Source organism: Anabrus simplex, chromosome 1 (assembly GCF_040414725.1).
Source record: "Anabrus simplex isolate iqAnaSimp1 chromosome 1, ASM4041472v1, whole genome shotgun sequence".
Classification (NCBI taxonomy): domain Eukaryota; kingdom Metazoa; phylum Arthropoda; class Insecta; order Orthoptera; family Tettigoniidae; genus Anabrus; species Anabrus simplex.
In genome coordinates, this window is record NC_090265.1 from 24,314,462 (window position 1) to 24,320,642 (window position 6,181).

Sequence of the window (6,181 nt, forward strand, 5' to 3'; positions counted from 1 at the left end):
ATATTTGCCCCAGTTTGTCCTCTTGAATTCCAACTTTATCTTCATATTGTGATCTTTCCTACTTTTATAGACGCCATTCAAACCTATTCGTCTATTAACGTCATTCCACGCCATCTCTCCGCTGACAGCTCGGAACATACCACTTAGTCGAGCAGCTCTTCTTCTTTCTCTCAATCCTTCCCAACCCACATTGCAACATTTTTGTAACGCTACTCTTTTGTCGGAAATCACCCAGAACAAATCGAGCTGCTTTTCTTTGGATTTTTTCCAGTTCTTGAATCAGGTAATCCTGGTGAGGGTCCCATACACTGGAACAATACTCTAGTTGGGGTCTTACCAGAGACTTATATGCACTCTCCTTTACATCCTTACTACAACCCCTAAACACCCTCATAACCAAGTGCAGAGATCGGTACCCTTTATTTACAATCCCATTTATGTGATTACCCCAGTGAAGATCTTTCCTTATATTAACACCTAGATACTTACAATGATCCCCAAAAGGAACTTTCACCCCATCAACGCAGTAATTAAAACTGAGAGGACTTTTCCTATTTGTGAAACTCACAACCTGACATTTAGCTCCGTTTATCAACATACCATTGCCTGCTGTCCATCTCACAATATTTTCGAGGCCACGTTGCAGTTGCTCACAATCTTGTAACTTATTTATCACTCTATAGAGAATAACATCATCCGCAAAAAGCCTTATCTCCGATTCCATTCCTTTACTCATATCATTTATATATATAAGAAAACATAAAGGTCCGATAACACTGCCCTGAGGAACTCCCCTCTCAACTATTACAGGGTCAGACAAAGCTTCACCTACTCTAACTCTCTGAGATCTATTTTCTAGAAATATAGCAACCAATTCAGTCACTCTTTTGTGTAGTCCAATTGCACTCATTTTTGCCAGTAGTCTCCCATGATCCACCCTATCAAATGCTTTAGACATGTCAATCGCGATACAGTCCATTTGACTTCCAGAATCCAAGATATCTGCTATATCTTGCTGGAATCCTACAAGTTGAGCTTCAGTGGAATAACCTTTCCTAAAACCGAATTGCCTTCTATCGAACCAGCTATTAATTTCACAAACATGTCTAATATAATCAGAAAGAATGCCTTCCCAAAGCTTACATACAATGCATGTCAAACTTACTGGCCTGTAATTTTCAGCTTTATGTCTATCACCCTTTCCTTTATACACAGGGGCTACTATAGCAACTCTCCATTCATCTGATATAGCTCCTTCGGCCAAAAAATAATCAAATAAGTACTTCAGATATGGTACTATATCCCAACCCATTGTCTTTAGTATATCCCCAGAAATCTGATCAATTCCAGCCGCTTTTCTAGTTTTCAACTTTTGTATCTTATTGTAAATGTCATTGTTATCATACGTACATTTTATTACTTCTTTGGCCTTAGTCTCTTCCTATATCTCGACATTATCCTTGTAACCAACAATCTTTACATACTGCTGACTGAATACTTCTGCCTTTTGAAGATCCTCACGTACACACTCCCCTTGTTCATTAATTATTCCTGGAATGTCCTTCTTGGAACCTGTTTCTGCCTTAAAATACCTATACATACCCTTCCATTTTTCACTAAAATTTGTATGACTGCCAATTATGCTTGCCATCATGTTATCCTTAGCTGCCTTCTTTGCTAGATTCAATTTTCTAGTAAGTTCCTTCAATTTCTCCTTACTTCCACAGCCATTTCTAACTCTATTTCTTTCCAGTCTGCACCTCCTTCTTAGTCTCTTTATTTCTCTAGTATAATAAGGTGGGTCTTTACCATTCCTTACCACCCTTAAAGGTACAAACCTGTTTTCGCATTCCTCAACAATTTCTTTAAACCCATCCCAGAGTCTGTTTACATTTTTATTTACCGTTTTCCACCGATCATAGTTACTTTTTAGAAACTGCCTCATACCTGCTTTATCAGCCATATGGTACTGCCTAACAGTCCTACTTTTAAGACCTTCCTTTCTATCACATTTATTTTTAACTACCACAAAAACAGCTTCATGATCACTAATACCATCTATTACTTCAGTTTCCCTATAGAGCTCATCTGGTTTTATCAGCACCACATCCAAAATATTTTTCCCTCTGGTTGGTTCCATCACTTTCTGAATCAGCTGCCCTTCCCATATTAACTTATTTGCCATTTGTTGGTCATGCTTCCTGTCGTTCGCATTTCCTTCCCAATTGACTTCTGGCAAATTCAGATCTCCCGCTACAATCACATTTCTTTCCATGTCGTTTCCCACATAGCTGACTATCCTATCAAATAATTCCGAATCCGCATCAGTGCTACCCTTTCCCGATCTGTACACTCCAAATATCTCAAGTTGCCTATTATCTTTAGAAATGAGCCTTACACCTAGAATTTCATGTGTCTCATCTTTAACTTTTTCGTAGCTTACAAATTCTTCTTTCACCAGAATGAAAACTCCCCCTCCCACCTTTCCTATCCTATCTCTACGATACACACTCCAGTGCCGTGAGAAAATTTCTGCATCCATTATATCATTTCTCAGCCATGATTCAACTCCTATTACAATATCTGGTAAATATATATCTATTAAATTACTTAATTCTATTCCTTTCTTTACAATACTTCTACAGTTCAACACTAACAATTTTATGTCATCCCTACTTGATTTCCAGTTCCCTGTTCCCTTATTACCGCTCCCTAGGCCATCCCGTTTCCCTGAATGTACCTCCCTATTACCCTTCCAAACAAATTTCCTAACTTATACGTACCACTGCGGTTTAAATGAAGGCCATCCGAGCGCAGATCCCTTTCTCCTACCCACCCATTTGGATCTAGAAATTTCACTCCCAGTTTCCCACATACCCACTCCATAGTCTCATTTAAATCCCCAATCACCCTCCAGTCAGTATCCCTCCTACACAGTATTCCACTAATAACAATCTCCGCTTTCTTAAACTTCACCCGTGCTGCATTTACCAGATCCCACACATCTCCAACTATGTTGGTACTTATATCAGCTTGCCTTACGTTGTTGTTACCAACGTGAAACACTACCACCTTCCCCTTCCCCTCCTCCCTCTCTTCTACTTTCCTCAACATCTGCCTCAACCTAATTCCTGGATAACATTCTACCCTGGTTCCCTTTCCTCCACACACTTTCCCCACGTGTCTAACGATGGAACCCCCATGACCAGAGCCTCAACCCTACCCACCTCATTTGATCCCCTCCCCTCCTGGTCAGCCCTATCTTTCCTGATAGCTGCAGAAGCTACTTCCTCCTCCCTTTTCTCCTTCCCATGACCCTGTTCCACCTGTCTTTTCCTATCCTCTACTCTACATTTCCCTTTCCTACCTTTTCCCTTCCTCCTACTTCCACGCATCTCGGCAACAGTTCCCTGTCCCTCATCTTCCCTCTGTTGTTCTACCTGGAGTGACTCGTACCGATTTCGCACAGACACCTGCCCTGAATTCTGATCCTGAATAGAGCCCTTGGCCTGCAATCTCCTTCCCCTTAGAACATTAGACCACCTGTCTTCTACAACTCCTCCCTTTCCTTCCCCTCCCTCTTGTACACCTACTGTAACCTGTACATTGTTTGAGGGAGTCCTATCTTCCTTCCCGTCTTCTGTGAGAATCCTAATTATCTCCCTCAAACTTTCCAACTCCTCCCTCATACCCCTCAATGCCTCACCACACCCACAATATGTACACTCGCGCTCCTTAGCCATTCTTTACGGGGGGGAAATTTTAAATTAAAAACATAAAATAACTTATTTGCGAAAAAATAAATGAACGGAGGGATATATTGTCTGGGATAGTACACAACAATAAGGTAATTAATATACGACTACACTACAATACTACTTAGTCGTGCTCTATTATTTTTATTTTTATTTTTTTATCCTACAACCCCTAACAGGATAAAAGCTGCTGTTAATTACTGAATATCGAAAGTAATACACAAGAACTACACAATTCCAAACTGCAATTAAGCCTATCCTAATTTCAACAATATTTTAGTAAGAGTTTCTACGGATACCTCTACCACACCAGTACTACACAAATATTTTACAATAATAAAATAAGCACACTAAATTCTAATAGGATATTACTCGTATACTACTGTACAGTACACTACAGTAATTTTTAAACTACTTCCAGACGTATCCTAATTACGATACCGGTACCGTACCGTATGTCACTACTAAGCACAACATAAATGAAATTTGCAAGAACTACTGTACTCAAAGATTACCAACGAAGCTAAATGCTTAGACAAATTATTATTAGTATTACGGTCTAATAGATATACACGAAAGATAACACACGAATATAGCACGCAAGATACGGCACTATCTAAATGTACTGTATCTATACTACAATGTATCTACACTACACTACACTGCGTTTGGTTAAATGCTTAAGTATCAAAAGGATTGCCGTACACGAAGAAAAACACGAATATAACTGGCAAGATACTATCTAATATATTATACCTTATCTTCACTACAATTCTACTGAAATGTGGTTATGTGATTATTACAGCTGGTGGATTACTATTATTTTCCCTACTCCACGGGACGGAGGAAAACAAGTGTCCTTAAGTAGGCCTACTGAAAAATACGAGGTTGTCTACAATAATTTCTCAAATATTTCTATCAAATGGAAGAATGGAAGAATGGAAGGATTCCAAGAAGGGAAGGAAAGGAAACCCGGTCCAAAGTGGTCTGAGGAGAGAAGACTAAAACACAGTGCAATAATGAAAACTAGAAAGAACGGAACAGGAAACTTCAAGGAAGGAGAGAGGTGTGAAGTAGGACAAGGACTAATGTGGCCAAGGTAATCTGGAGTGACAAGACCTGAATTTCCATACCGAGAAGTATAGTTTAGACTTGACCAGGCAAAGGTATGTTGCCAGTATGCACAACTGCTACTAAGAAGCACCCAGTCAGTGTGATGGCACGTCACGTGTTTGTTGACATGTGGGCAGACGGTACAATACTACGAGACCGAGAGCCTGGAAGCAAATCCGCTGCCTTCCATTAATGATCTATCTCCTGAGGCATCTTTCAACAACTGTTCCACACAGAAACAGAAATACTGAGCATGAAATGCTTGAAAGATCATCACATATGATCTAAACTGAATGGAAAACTTGTGTAAACCATAATTCATGCTTGATCCAGGGTCACAAACACAGGTCTTCAAAGGTTTCTTGACTCCATTCCTCGCACAAAATTTCCTACAAAATACTGATAAACAGTCACACTGAAAAATTAGGCTTGATTTGTTTTAGCTGTTTCATAGTGTCGAGGCATAATGAGCATCATTCTGGGGGGGGGGCGGAATCGCAAATACAACCGCAGATCACATTATTCAAAGCATGAACTGAAGTTGCTTATAATCCTATCACCTGCTGAGTACATGGAATAAAAACACTTTAAATCATGAAAAGTGTCCACTAATGCATTGTTTGAGGGTGCATAGACAGTACACAGTTTGGAAGCATCGCAATACACCACAGAGAAAAGGGGGAGAAAAATGCCCTGCCTAACATCTAATGGCATCAGTGAATGGCCCCCAAACTTGCATTTTCCTCCTTTCATCTCTCTTCTCTAGTTAATATTATCCTCGTGCTCCACGAGCATACTGTAATGACCAGAAATTGTAACGGGGGAGAGGAAGAAATTGGTCTAAAACTTACATCTTTGGCTAAAACAGCAAGACACTTTGCTTACCCACAGTACAGCAAGAAAGTTTAGACTTATGCCTTCATGGTTCAAAATAAAATACACGAGATCTTAACCAGTCATGTTCATTTACGGTTCATTTTTGAGGAAGTGGATCAAAATCCTTATGGAAAGTATTCCCTCAGGTCTGCCCTTTTTTTACATGGCATAAACTACAAAACAATATGTTCAATAATGATTTTTATTTATAGTCCTTAACTCATTGAGCCCGAGTCACAGAACCGTTCTTCTTGGTGGATGAAATGTTGGACCAAGGAGCTGTTCCGTTGTCTCCCTTTACTACGTAATTCAACTTTTCCTCAAGAGATGGCAGAGCGAGTTGCATTTGTGATTTGTGTAGGGATTCTTCCTCTCCAATGTTATATGTTCTTTGCTAATATGTATCGATAGTGTGCTTGGTAATATTCGTTTGAAGT